Source organism: Cyprinus carpio, chromosome B16, assembly GCF_018340385.1.
Source record: "Cyprinus carpio isolate SPL01 chromosome B16, ASM1834038v1, whole genome shotgun sequence".
Lineage (NCBI taxonomy): Eukaryota > Metazoa > Chordata > Actinopteri > Cypriniformes > Cyprinidae > Cyprinus > Cyprinus carpio.
Genome location: NC_056612.1, coordinates 19,039,035 through 19,054,592, shown reverse-complemented (window position 1 = coordinate 19,054,592; position 15,558 = coordinate 19,039,035). Strand labels below are relative to the sequence as shown.

Genomic DNA, 15,558 nt, shown 5'->3' with positions numbered 1-15,558 from the left:
TATATTATATAGTTGGTTCTCTCGGGTCCTCTTAACACTGGTGATTGTACCAATGAGATGAATGCGCTTCATGACTTTAATCTACATTATAAGTTTCCTGTAATCCTAAGTCTGCAGTTTAATAATGAATTTGTTAGGTCTGTATTCTGGCTGAGATATCCAGCTCAGTCATTTGGCCAACAACAAGGTTTTGGCCTTAAGATTTATTTGTGGATGTAGCAGTGTTTTTGGCTTTCCAGAGCTGTCCAGTCAGCACCATCAACGGATCCCACTGACATCAGCACCACAGACAGCTCCAAATAACCATCCTGACAAGGCATGGAGAACATTTGGTCACCACTTAGTAAGAATTTTGCCATACAATAACAGTTCATGGGGAACACAGGTTGTCAAGCTACAAAAAAGGCATTATAAATGTAATCCATACAACCTGTGTGCTTTTCCAAGTCTTCTGAAGCCATATAATAACTTGTGAGATGAATAGAATTTAAGTGATTATCCAATGATAATATTCAGCCCTATAGCAGCTCTCAAATTAAATATACCAATGAGGTCATGATGTTTGCTTACAAAAGAACCATTTGATTTATTTACATCCAACCTGTGCGATGAACGGCATTTTATTTTAGAGTGTCTCTTTAAAGAAAAAAATTCTATGAATATTAATTTACATGTTTTTTTACCTATCAGAGTCTCACTAGAAGACCTTTATCTGTGTAGTCAAAGATATTTAGTCCTCCATATTAATATAGTACATTGTGCCTTATTTATTTATAGTATAAGGTTCAATTCAATTCTTGCACTGAATACAGCATTTATTTATCTAGGTTTTAATGCAAATTTATAATACTATTGTTCACTGATAATTCTTGATTTTTTTCTCTTATGATAAATTAATTGAACAAACAATTTGGTGTATATGATTTACTTTGAAACATTTGTCACTCAAAAAATGCTTATAAATTATACAAATAATTACAAATAAATTGCAAGTAACAGAAATATAGAAAGTACTGTATAAAGACTAAAACAGTATTTTCTTGCACAACTTATTTTTTTATAGTGTAGATAGGGTAAACACTGAAATTAACACTAAACAATATTGACAAATGCATTAAAAGCATTCATTATTTCATGTTATCTACTTCATTAAGTAATGTTAACAAATACAGCATTACTGTAAAGTGTTGCCTGCTTTTCATTTATAAAGCTGTGATGCAGTGCAGAGATTATGTTGCTGTTTGCTGGCACTAATTCAATTATTCACTTTTGTTGTTTATTCTATTGGCCTCCATCAATTTCCTAGTCAGAGGTCACGATGCTGATATAAGGATGTAAAAACTCAGCAAAAGTAGAACTCAGAGATCCTGTTTACAACATAAACTGGAATTAATTGCTGATGCAGTGACGCATTGATGCGATGACACATTGGTACTGGAGCTATGATGTGTTTTAAGGAAGTCAGTTCACACACATTAACAACAAGCCAAGATGGAGCTCTGCCAAAGACAATACATGCACACAAACATGGGCGATGCCAAATATGCTGCCAGTCTTGCCCCACAAACCTAAACATTCATATTTGTCATCAAACTCCTCAGCTGCACACATATCTGTCCCACCCTACACAACGCCAGCTCCGGCTGCCTGAGGTGCCCGCTGGTTCCGCATGATTGATGATGCCGATTGAGAGGCAGATCATTTGGGTGCCCCTCGCTACCAAGGACGTAAATCACATCAGCCCACTCTAATGATTTCTCCCAGACCATTTGGCAGAATCCACAATAACCTATTGAGCCTTGCATGGGGACAAAAAAACATCAATAAAGTCAAATAATGATTTTATTTAAGCACTTTATCAAGGATTGACAAGCATTTTTCCAAGGTTGCATGAGGGAGAGAAGCTTCTGGAAACCGTCATAGTGTCTTGGTGTGTTAAAAACGCAGGGGTCACTGCTTACAAGAGTATATGTCCATTTCAGCCTGGCAGAATTAGTTGTTTTACTGAGTAAAGATGTCTGCGGTGTACTACAGTGATAAATGACGACCGGGAGAGCAGATTTGGACACTCGTAGCCCTAAGGGGCGACCCATTTCAACTTTTCATTAAAATGTCCAGTCCAAGCCAAACCATGATTTGCTCCTAATTGATGAGGCCATTATGATCTAATTAACCACACATTTTCAAAGCCACTCTTATTTTGGCTTCTTCATAGCAGTGGAAAGTTCACTGGCACCAGATATTCAGATACTTTACAAATGGAGAGGGATGAAAATCACACCAATTTATATAAAATTTACAAATTAAAAAATAATTATACAAATTTACATTATAAATGATTTTACATACATTTTGGCTTCTATTTTGCATTAATATAAACACATTTATCACTTTCACTTTTTCACTTCACTTTATAGCAACATACAGTTTTGATAACACCACAATCTTAAGTCATATTTGTTATCATCTTCTCAAAATGACAAGGCCTGTCTTGAACCATTCACTGTGAAGAGAACGGTCTGATCCAGTGAGAGGCACCCTTGCATGAAAATCAATCCAGTGAAAGTGTATGAGCATCTCCTTATTAGTAACACAAAGCTGGATAGGGACATGTAAAACTCTGTTCAAATAAGCTTGCTGTCCCCAGGCCAGGTTTTTATGTGTGAGAGGGCTAGGAAAGAACAAGAAGGAATGGCTGAATGGTTGGATGGAGAACTTTCTTTTAATTTGACGTCTTCAGGGAAATGTGCATATACAATTACAGCACATACGAGTGGAGCCCGGGAAAGGCACTAAAGAGGAAATAGAACAATGAAACGGAGAGAAATAAGATGATCTGGGGGGTGTTATTATCTCTTTCCTATTCCTGTCGTCTTCTACACAGTCTATCATGCAGGAAATGATAAATGTAAGTAATGCCACTGTAATCCATTACTAAGAAGTGACAGTTAGCATGAATAGGGCTGTGAAGTTGTGAGGGAGGGGACGGGGGTCCATCATCAAACTCAATTATCATCTTATTACGGGCACTAAGTGGCCTCATATTAGGGTCACTGCCCTTAATTTCAGGGGGAAAATAATTGGTAACCCCCGTAATAGCAATACACAGACACCATTTAGCAAACCCTAGGGGGATCCTGTGGGCTAATCAATGGGAAGTCTGGTAACGCAATACGACCGTCATCTGATAAGCGTCCATCTCTGTTTTCTATGGTGCTAATTGAACTTAACGATGACTTAAAGTGAGGATTATGTAAATGTAGTTCAAAGAAGATGTTATTTAAATGGATTGTCCACCTGAAAAGGAAAATCCGGTCATCATTATCTCACCCTTATGTTGTTCCAAATCATTATCTTCTGTGTCTCACACACACACATATATATATTTTTTCTGAAAATATAAGTCAGCAGGGTCAAATACAACAGTGGACAGCACTGACCTTCACTGCATGTGAAAAAAAGCCTAAAATGTATTTTTGTGTTCAACAGAAGCAAGTCATGTCAGCTTTGAACAACGTAAAGGTGTGTAAGTTATGGATTTTCATTTTTAGGTGAACTATCCCTTAAGTAGAAATAGTTGAAAATTTGCTGAAAATTTACTCACCCTTAGGCCAATCAAGATATAGATGAGTTTGTTTCTTCATCAGAACAGATTTTGAGAAATTTAGCATCAATTACATCACTTGCTCGCATTATATGCTCTGCAGTGAATGGGTGCCGTCAGAATTAGTTCAATTTATTTGATTAAGTAATCCATAATAATGCTTCCTCCAGTCAAGCAGCCCATCCCTCTTGTCCTCTTACAACAAAATCCACCACAGCCTATTTAATTAGAACTGTTTGGACTGTTTTCACTTCCAAATGGTGATTGATCTGTGCATATTTCTCTCATGACTCAGAGAAGATCTTTTGGCGAAAGCAAAAGCGATATTATGGAGACTCATATTTTAGTGCCAAGTAATGGTTTGAAGTTAAAACATCTTAAAAATGGATTTGTTTGTTACAAAGAGTACTCTGATGGCACCCATTCACTGCAGAGGATCCATTGGTGAGCGATCTAATGTTAAATTGCTCCAAATCTGTTCCGATGAAGTTTGCAATTAAGTTTGCAAATGATTTGTTTCAAAAGCTCTGATCTGATTCTAGATGTTTTCATTTTAGTCTGTTCAGATTTTTGAGCACCTTCAAATATGATATGTCCTGCAATCCAGACCCCATGTGGTGCCCATAACTATTGCATTTAATTTAGAAGCAAATTCTATCCCCATGAGCCAAGCAGAGTGAAAAGCTTCTGAGAGGCATACATGGGGAAATAATCTCTCTAAAGTGATATTGATATCAGATTTGACCAAACACACATTCACAACCCTATTTTTCATTCCCCCCGAAATATGCGGCTGAAGTCTCAGGAGGGACCAGTCAGAGATGAAATAATCCATCTGTATTGTAAAAGTAGTTTTCTTATTCAAAGAGCAGCCCCTCCGGTCCTTTGTTTTGTAGATTGAGAGTGACACTGCCCATAGGGCTCCACACTCCGAATGCTTTTAGAGACGCCCTCTAAGTGAGTTACCCGATTCTGTGGACACCGCAGATTCAATAAAACACTTGCCTGTCTGTTCTGTTTTTCCGTCCACATACTCTCACTGCAGCCTTTTCTTCTCACCTCCACTCCTCTTGCTGCTCCATCGCTGTTTTGCTAACTTGACTAGTAAAAGTGGAAAAGTACAACAGGTGAAATTAGTACTACGTATTAAAATAAATCAGACCATTTAATGGGTTAAAAAAAAGGAACGTCTCTTTAATTCAGGGGCATCGTGTACCAATTTTAATTTATTTTATTTTTAATGTGTCTATAGAAGCCTGTTTCCAAAAAAGCAACTTCATTTCGTGCAAGTGCGACTATATCTCACAAATGCAACTTTATTTCTCATAAATGTGATTTTATATCACACAGTCTAACTTAATTTCTCACTTGAAACTGTATCTTAGAATAACTTGTTTGGGTTTTTACTCAGAGGAAACATGATTCCATGATTCTAAAAGAAAAAAAAACCTACATAAATAATTTAAGAAAAGTTGTGAATAAATTTGACAGGCAATGATCATTCACTGCATGATTAAACAATACAATAATCATGCAACTTTGTCATAAAATATGCATTTCAATTACATTTAAATTCCACTTGGTTTGGCACATAAATATGAGTGGGGCATGCTTTGGGAAGCTGTGCCATAACTAAACAAGCGATTTTAAGTAAAAGTCACAGAAATTCCACTGGTTGCATTATGGTAAATTAAGCTGTATTTTAAAGTGTGGTCCATAAAAGAAGCAAGGAGAGTGTATATGCAAAAATTGTATGCCTCTCTCCTCTGAGCAGATTCTGAGCTTCTTATCAATATCCCATTAGGGTTTCCTCTAACCACACTCTCTCCTTTATTTCCCAGGAGTGGAAGATGCTTGGTGCCTGCAGCTTCATGACACTACCGTGCAAAACAATTAAATGAATAAAAAAAAAGTCTTTAGGGACCTTTTATAAATCTGTATTTTGCTGCTCTCTGGCTCACCTGTCCTTTCCATCTTATAGATTACTGAAGGATTGGGAATAATATTTTTAAACAATCCTTAAAAATAAATATTATGAAATCATTACAGTTAATCAGATGTCTATGAATCTCTTCAGATTCAAAGGACAAAATGTATTAATCACAAGAATATTCTTAACATGAATGCACCGTATTAATAATCTTCATTTTAACTGACCAAAATATGACATTATCACTTGTTAGCATTAAAACTATGATTACTACTACTACTACTAATAATAATAATTATAAAAAAAATATATATATATATAATTCCTTGGTTCATCTTTTTTTTTCTTCTTGTAGACTGTTAAATGTGTTTACAATGTTATATGTAAAAAACTTTTAACTTAAACATAAAACATTGTCTCTAAACATAAATGGCTGTAAAATAAACTTAAAACTGACTGTAAAATAACAGTGTTTGAAAAAAAAGTAGCTTCATGGGGGATTTGTTTTCTTTTACAAATATTTCTACTAGAGGATGTAAAAATTCAGATGCCAGCAAAACTTCCCTTAAAGGCTGTCATTTTGTCTGCATAAAGTTAGGCTGATTTCAAATCTATTGTTGGACACCAGTAAAAAAATAAATGTAAATATAAAGAACCTCAAAAAAAAAAAAAAAAAAAAAAAAAAAACAAGCAAAATCATTCAAGTTTGAAACAAAACTGCATCCAAAATGTATTTAAATAAAAAGTCTTTCATGAATTGGAATTGCTGGCACAACAAATGCCAATGCATCTTTCTCAGCCCACCACAACCAATTTATATTTTCCATACAAGTCTTTAAACGGTGAAGAGAAATCATAGTGCGCTCTTCCATCCTGTGCCGGTCCCCCCCAGGAGACGAGGCTGGTCAGAAGTCAAGATCATTTCAATTCCTCTCGTCTCTGTTTCCAAGGCAGCACCACAAAACAACTCACTCTTCCTCCAGTGCCATACTGGGGAAACTTTTCTGCTCTCTGAGGGAGATGCTAAACTATTTTAAAAGGCAATTACGACAGTTTTGGGGGCCCCACTGAGGGGAGGCGGGAATGGAGAGAGAGAGAAAGAAAGTGGACTGAAAAACAGGAAAAAGTGAAAATATGTTAATGGAAGTCAAGAAGTTTCATGGAGCAGAGTGTGTGTGTATGGGTGATCTAATGTGGTGACCTGACCTGCGGGGTGCGTGTTTTTGGCAATAAGGACTGGAGATGAGGTGGAGGGTGCAGTGACAGTTCAGTAGTTGTAATTATTTCCAGGTTAGGTCACTGTCCCTGAGAGGGCACAGGTGAGGGAGGCTGGAGAGGGAGGGAGGGAAGGGTTAGGAGGTCACAGTGTGGTTAGCAGTACAGTTCTTCTTCGTCTTTCTCTCTCTCTTTCTCACACACAGATACAGCTCTGTCCAGTCTCTGCTCGCAGACATGAGAGAAAACTTTAGTAATGCTTCACATTACAATACTACTATAGAAAAGATTTACTTTATAATACAAAAAGGTTTTTATATTTTTATATGTTCACATTAATGTAAAAACTAACATGAAATAATGTGTACATATACTAAAAATGCTTAACATTTAAAATTAAAAGAATATATATATATATATAGTGCTGTCAAATGATTAATCACGATAAATCACATCCAAAATAAAAGTTTTTGTTTGCATAATATATGTGTGTGTTCTGTGTATATTTATTGTGTATATATAAATACACACACATACGGTATATGTTTTGAAAATATTTACATGCATTTACATGTCTATATTTATATTCATATAATTTATATGGTAAATAAATACATTTAATATATAAAAATAATATATTTCTCTGAAATATATACATATATGTGGATGTATTTATATATACATAATAAATATACACAGTACACACACAAACATTATGTGAATAAAAACTTTTATTTTGGATGCGATTAATCACGATTAATATACATATATATATATATATATATATATATATATATATATATATATATATATATATATATATATTCTGAATTAAAAGAATTAAGTAGGTAACACTTTATTTTATAGATGAATTTTCACTTTTAACTAGTTGCTTATTAGCATGCATATCACTATATTACTATATTTTAGATCCCTTAATCCTACCCAATATCTAAACTTAGCAACTACCTTACTAATAACTATTAATAAGCAGCAAGACGTTTTTAGGGGCAAGTCATAGCTAATAGTTATTTAATAGCAATAATTGGTCCCTAAATTAAAGTGTGACCCATGTATTTTACATATTATATCTATTTGTAATGTTTATGTATATATATAAATTACATATATAATTAGATTTTAGTATAATTTATTATATAATTCATGTATATTAATGTATTTTGAGCAAACAGTGAATAACATTATATCAATAAATTAATATTAATCTAGATTAATATTTGCTGTAAAAAAAGTTTGTAATTCATCACTTATTGTTACAAAAATTATTTTAAAAATCTTACTGTTATTGTAAATTGTTATTGAAATGTTGAGAATAATTTATCGAGCTTTTATTGCATAAGAAGGCACTAAATTGTACTACAGGAAGTGTAGAACAAGATACTTTCCAATTCTTAAATGATTTTAAAGGCAGAAATCTGCTCTCCGATCTCATTAGTGTTTGCATAAATGGTGGAACATGAAGAAACATTACGCCACATTTGACATCAATGATGCTAAACTTTTCATCCAGACATGTAACAAAGATTCCAACACCTCGTCTCTCCAACTCATGATAGTGTAAACTCATCCAACCCCCCGTTCCACAGTTATTAGACACTGTTTTGGCTTGCGAACGTGTCGGGTTGCAAAAGAGGTTATTTTCATTTACAAGATGAGCCCAGGCCATTGACACAATCCCCCCCGACTCGCCGCTGTGGTCCTTTCCTTTTCTTTCTCTCCTTCCAAAAACACCCCACTCTTTATCAGTGCAATTACCACACAAACAGATCCATCACAGCCCCAACTGTCCTCTCAAATCACCTCTCTTTCCACAGGCAACCTAATTAGTCCTAAAGAGAGAAAACTGAAGCCAGAATAGAGAAACAGAGAGAATGGACCTATCATGTCCTTCTGTACGCGTTTGCAATTGTGACCGTGTTTATCCTTTTCTCCCATGCTTTCTTTTTTTGGTGTCCCATTCTTTCTCTCTTTATCAGCGAAGAGAAAGCCTTCAAAGGAACGATTGTGCAGCGGAGGGCTGAAGTGGCCTGTTGGTAGCGGCAGCAGTGAAGGCGGACAACACAACATAACAAACATGGTTGCATCTAATCAGGGGCCTCGGTTAATGTAAACAATGTCATTTTTTGGCCTTAATGAGCCAATTTTCCCCGGACACGAGAGGCTAACAATTGGGGCAGCGCCTTTGATGTTCTTCATTTGAAGGTTTGTTTGTGATTGCCGGCACTTTTGTTGGAAGCCCCGTGCCGGGCGTCTTTCATCTCGCTGAAAAGGGAGAGTCACGGCTCACTTGGACGCAAAACAAGGAGAAGTGAGAGAGAGAAAGAGAGACATAGGAAGAGTGAAAGAAAGATGACATACTCCCTATTTACCATAAACAATTCCTCATCAGCTGATCTTTCCCAAAATCTCCTCCTCTTCTTCTTCAGAAAGCGCACACACATACACATCAAGACATAAAACAAGCACATTGGTTCGGTGTCTATAACTATCAAATGGCAGGCTCATTAAAAGGCACCCCGGTGAGGGTGCATGTGTGTGCGTGTGTTTGTCGTTGACGGGGCTTAATTAACATGAGCCTGACAAAAGGTGACGCAGACCAAAGAGGCAGCCGGTGAGCCAGGTGTGTGTGTGCGGTGCCTTTCAACATCATACTGTGCAGACATCCCACGCTGACCAATATCGGCCATGTTGCAGAGCGAGAGAGAGAGAGAGAGAAAGAGAGAGAGAGAGAGAGAGAGAGAGAGAGAGAGAGAGAGAGAGAGAAACGGAGCGTCAAAGCAAAGATCAAGATAATTAAGCATCTACTTTCCACAGATACGAATTAAATTATTTATAATGTGTCAACACCCATATGTTGGGAAAATGGTTTAATTCTACTTTTAGGAGCGCATAAAACGTACACAAGAGAGTTGGAACAACAAAGAGAACAATGGAGTAAACTTTTTTCCTCCATGCATATTTCTCCCCGGATGTAGCACGTGTCAGTGAGATAAACTGCAAATTAGGAAAAAAACTGCAAGGAAAAAGTTTGCTTAAAGGACAAAAGCATTGCAGATAAAAATCACAACTAATATGTTGAGGCTTTTATCCATCAGTCAAGCAAACACACACACACACACACAGGCTGTGTGAGTCAGGGGCCTCTGGGGCCTTGTCACTGCACCTGCTGGGGCCTGCGGAAGCCAGCTGTCAGCTCGCATGTGCACCGGACTCTATATGTAAGTGTGTGTGTTTCTCTAGAGGTGAGGGGTGATGATGTCCAGGGGAGAGAGGGACGGAAAGATAGAGAAAGAGAAAATGCAAATAAGAGCAGATTCTCTTGAAAGTTACATGACTCAGTTGTAGAAAAAGTAGAAGAAGCAGAGACAGAAACATACAACTATATGCGAACATTTCTGGTTTGAAAGCACTAATGGAAAGAAATGATAAGATAGATAGATATGTTTGTGTGTCTGTGTTTGTGTGTATACTGTGCATTTTTAAGCTTAAAGGGATAGTTTACCAAAAAATGTAGTTTCTGTCATTAATTACTCACCCTCATGTCATTCCAAACCAGTAAGATGTTATTTCTATTTCAGAACACAAATTAAGACATTTTTGATGAAATTCAAGAGCTTTCTGACCCTGCATAGACAGCAACGAAATAACGAGAAAACAAAAATAATGACTTTATTCAATAATTTCAAAAAGTATTCTGGTAGCTTCATAAAATTACGGTTGAATGTCACATGGACTATTCAGTCTTTACTGGGCCTTGAATGTGTCAGTTGCATTGCTGTCTATTTTGCAAAGCTCTCAGATTTCATCAAAAATATCTCAATAATCTTAATCTTAATACGAAAATGAATGAAGGTCTTACTAATTTTTGGAACAACATAAGGGTGAGAAATTAATGAAAGAATTTAAATTTCTGGGTGAACTATCACTTTAAATGAGTATTACACAATAAGCTCAGCAAATGCTAACACCAAAATTGAGTCTCTTTTGCTAATTGTTGATTGTGTACTGTCCAAGAACTTGAGATTCCATGATAGTTTGGATGCTGTCTTAGAAGTGTGAGCAGTAGACAGCGAGGCAGCTCACTAGTTTTTGGAACAGAGCTAATTTCTAGTCTCTACTCATATAAAATAAATTTTCATGCCTAGGAAATATGACCTGGTGAAATGTTACAATAGTATAAAAGTATAAACAGTTCAGTCAATTTTTCTCCATTGTGTTTCTTCTAGAAAAGGAAAGGGAAAAATGGAGATAATCGTACAATGGACAGGTGTTCTCTACATCTGACAGCAGAAAACAACAGATGTGTAACCTGCTGTGGAAGAGAGAGAGGGAAATAGAAAGAGACACAACAAAGGCAGAAGGGAAAAAATTGCCCGTTTTGGAAAAATCAATAATGTTCACTGATATGAATCATTTCCCAGCAGGACTATCTCTGCTGTGCAATCCGGTTTTGTTCCCCTGAGGTCAAGTGTGCATGTGTGTGTGTGTGTGTGCGTGTATAAGCCTTAGAGACCTCTTTCCAGGCTGGAGTTGTGCTGGAATGTATTAGAGCAGCCCATGTCAAAGTAGGCTAAAGCACGCTTGGCACTGGGTAAATTCCACTGGGCTATTCTCTCCACACGCCAGACCTCTGCAGAACACCCTCTAGAGAGGCCACGGATACCTGTATGCCCCCGCGAAGGTGCAACAGGTCAGAGTTCGTCTGGCTGGTTTTCTTTTATCTGAATTGATGTGCGTATATAAACTGCTGCATGGTGATGTCAGAACAGATAATGCTCCACTAAGACTGACATTCGAGTATTTACAATCACAGACCATTATTTTCAGAATTATTTCTAAATAGTGACCTGACAAAATTTTGAATGTGTTAAAAAGGGAAAATAAGACTTTTTACTTTTTTATTAAGCTTTTTTTTTTCAGTATATCAGTTACACAGTAGTTCCAGTCCTCAAATTTGATCAATATTTTTAGCTTTATTGTGTGGCAAAATGTTTCATATCTGGTCAAAATTGTCAATTTAAATAAATAAACCATTCATAAAAAAAAAAAAAAAGCTTGTATACAAAATTTTTTTAAATAATAATAATAAAAATACAAAATCCCTCCCTCTCTCTCTATATATGTATATATATACACACACACACACATGATATTTAAAGAGCAACAAAAAATTGCAATTATTAGATATAACTATTCTACTAAATGACATTTGCTAGTTGTAAACTACTGGTAATTTTCCACCGGAAGGAATTTTGCATCCGATCTGTAAAAATAAAGCTTAGATTTTCTAACATAATTCACAATATATTCATGAAGTCAGTAATATTCATGAAAATAATTAAATGAACAACAAAAAACTCTAAATGTTAAAGAGCAATATTAATTTTAAAAGTGATCAAAAATTAAATAAAATGTATTTTTATTTAACTTCATTATTTATTTTTTCCTATTTTTAAAATCCTCTCTTTTATTCTTTTTCAATTAGACTATATTGTTATATTGTTATATATTGTTAAAAGAGATGATTTAAAAAAAAAATATATATATATATATATGTGTGTGTGTGTGTGTGTGTGTGTGTGTGTGTGTGTGTGTGTGTGTGTGTGTGTGTGTGTGTGTGTGTGTGTGTGTGTGTTGTTTTTCACTATGTTTGTTTTATTTGTTATGCAAAGCTTTGGCCATACGAATGTAAAATGCATGTACATTGTACAAATTCTAATTTCATTTTTACTGAAGCATTATCTGGATCTATATAATCTGATGACATTTGCTCCATGCAAACTGATGATTTTAATAAAAAAAAAAACTAATGCAATAAAACAGCCTGGAAGGAAGGAAGGAAAAAGAAAGAAAGGAAAAAACATTTGAACGACATCATATTCACATGAATATGAAACAGTATTAATGTCTGTAATGAAAGCTTGTTTAAGTCTCTCTCGCTTTGTACAATTACCGAGATTAGTGATAAGACGAAGGCTAAATAATTGCACAATAATAGCCAATAATGAGACCGAATGAGGAGAGCTCTGAGAGAAAAATCAGTCAAAAGAGGGGAAGCGGCATCAGACAGCTGGCTAATTTCCACTGACCCTTCCCTTTCACACAAACTCTTCTTTTTCTGTTGTCTTCGCTTCTTTCTTCTCTCGCTCTCAGCCCCCTCTCCAGAGAAGGCGCAAGTATTTTGCATAACAGCCGCGTCGTGTTTGGACCGGGAGGAGGTGGGTCGAGTCGGGCTGGCACTGAGGTAAGCTTTCTCTTTTTCCATCCTGACCAAACCGCCTCTTCTCTTCCCAACACGCCAGCCTAGCGCGAGCCTCCTCCGCCTCCTCCTCGCTCCCCTCTCCACGTCACCCCTACACACTGGCTGTCCCCATCTCTCCAGGAGGCAGTTGTCAATCATCAGCGTCTCTCAGAATCCCGCTGGAGCTCATTGTGCCCGCGGTCGCCAGCGGAGGCAAGCGCTCGGAGGCAGCGGCGGGCCGCAGATGGAGAGTGCGCTGTCAATCATTGTCACTAATTATTAATTTCTGTCACTCAGCCCCGTGGCAACCACACTCTCTGGCTCCCCCTCCCTCCTTTTCTTTCTTTCTCCCTCTCTCGCTGTGGCTTCTCTCTCCCAGGGTGAGTTGATTTGGTATGCCATCTCTGCGACGGAGGGTTCAACCTTTTATTATGTGTCACACACACACAGTACTCTCACCTAGGTCACTCCCCTTGACTCCATGCTTGGTTTTAATTGTATTTTACCTTCCACCCCCTACTAAACCCTTTGCACCCTTTGACCTTCGTGCTATACCTCCACTCGACTCCCCCCATCGCACATCTTTACTGTTCCACTGTCCTACCTCCATCACTTCAACAGAGGTGAGGAAACACGGACAGTGTGTTTGCATCATTAATAACACATCATTTGATTAGGCCAGTGATCATGAGTTTTGACAGGGCAGTTCTCAACACTATACAGTGTTCAGATTGTGGCCTTTATTTGCAAAAGCGGCCATGGTTAATAAACATACAAAATAAAATCAAAATTTAATTAACATACATTACTGCTTTAGTCCAAAGTACTTTTTTAATTGATTTTTATGTGAACTGTAATTTTATTAATAATATATATATATTTTTTATTTTAATTAATACATTAATAAAAACATATTATATAATTGTGTACACTTTTCTAATTTAAATGATTGATTTTTATTTGAGCTGAACTTTTATTATTATTATTAAAATAATTGTATTATTTATAACATGAAGGAAATTATAATACTATATTCAATTTTGTATATATTTTTAACATTGATTTTTATTTTAACTGTTTTATTAATAATATAATATAATATTATATAATATAATATAATATAATATTAACATGAACTGTTGCATGATGTCTAAGCAGATGCTCCCCTACAACTGACATTCGAGTATTTACGATCGCAGACCATTTTAAAAAAAAATTATTTCTAAATAGTGACCTGACAAATGCATTGAAAAGGGAAAATAAAACTTTTTGCATTTTTATTAAGCATTTTTAAATAACTTCCGCAGTAGTTTACACAGTAAACAATTATTAGATATAAATTATCTACTAAATGACATTTGCTCTATGTAAACTGTTGGTGGTTTGCCAAAGGAAGAAAATTTGTAATATAAAATAATAATGTGTGTGTGTGTGTGTGTGTGTGTGTGTGTGTGTGTGTGTGTGTGTGTGTGTGTGTGTGTGTGTGTGTGTGTGTGTGTGTTAATCTAACATATACTTTGTACATTTTTCTAAAGATGACTGAAGACAAAATGTATTTTCTCTCCTTTAGTTGTAATTGAATCTTTCCCAATTAAGAAGAACTGAACTCCTGATATAAATCATCATTCAAATACTACACACTTTTATTAAATTGAGGCAGAAAATGAGTTTCAACTCACTGATTTTCTAAATCAATGAAACTAGACCAGATTCATTGAGATTTTTTCTTACATACCTTCCTTATCGCTGCTGTCTCTACACTCAGCTCCCCCCATCTCATTCCTCTGCTCCTCTTTCTCCTCATTCCCTGCTTGTCTCTGTCCATTCGCTCTGCTCTGCATCTTTTATATACATATCTCTCTCTTTCGCTCTCATTCTGTTCTTAGCCCTGCAGAGAAAAGTTTTAAAACAGATTATCAGAACCCTTAAACATATCCTCAGGTCATTCTTTGAGTCTGTGAGTTATGAAAACAGGATCTTTCCTGACATCAAACACTCACGTTCTCCGAGATCCACCGAGATGCCTCCCAACCAGACTGTCAGTGGACAAATTAGACATCCCAGCAAAACAAGCAACTTAGCATTCTTCAAAAACAGCTGTCAGGTGCACAAGGAACGGGAAACAGCATTTAACTGTCTGGTCTATATAAGAACGCATCATATAGTCTACAATAAACGCAACTTAAATACGTATCAAAGTCTGGTGGAGTTGAGAACAGAAATAGTGAACTATGTCTGTTATAATACACTAAAGATATCACGTCCAAAACACAAAATAAAACACATCCGAGGTGGCAGCACACAGTTTTTAAGTGTATACATCATGTACCAGGCTGACTTAAAAGCCCATTATATCCAGCAATAAGCATATAATGAATTTCATTTTGTGTTCCCCTCTTTCTGACATTGTGACTTGAAGAGTAATGGATGTAATTGTGAGAGGAACTAAAAAGCAAATTGCACACCTATTACAGCTTACTTGTGGTGAGAGAGAAAAAAAATCATAGGCCTATCTATGTAAGATGCTTTTCCAAAAGAAAGAGAGTG

At 36.2% G+C, this 15,558-nt stretch overlaps 1 long non-coding RNA gene across 3 annotated transcripts; it reads right to left on the bottom strand.

Moving 5' to 3' along the window:
* Positions 1 to 3,654: 3,654 nt before the first annotated feature.
* LOC122140007 lies at positions 3,655 to 15,354 on the bottom strand. 3 transcript variants are annotated; one of them, XR_006156736.1, is made up of 4 exons: positions 15,012 to 15,354; positions 14,747 to 14,899; positions 6,741 to 6,863; positions 3,655 to 4,705 (listed from the first exon to the last, which is right to left on the bottom strand). It is a non-coding gene; the product is annotated as an uncharacterized LOC122140007 (long non-coding RNA). The 3 variants fall into 3 exon arrangements; XR_006156735.1 differs by lacking the exon at positions 3,655 to 4,705 and adding an exon at positions 6,355 to 6,643 and having other exon boundaries at positions 15,012 to 15,352; XR_006156734.1 differs by lacking the exon at positions 3,655 to 4,705 and having other exon boundaries at positions 6,355 to 6,863; positions 15,012 to 15,343.
* Between the last annotated feature and the right edge of the window lie 204 nt (positions 15,355 to 15,558).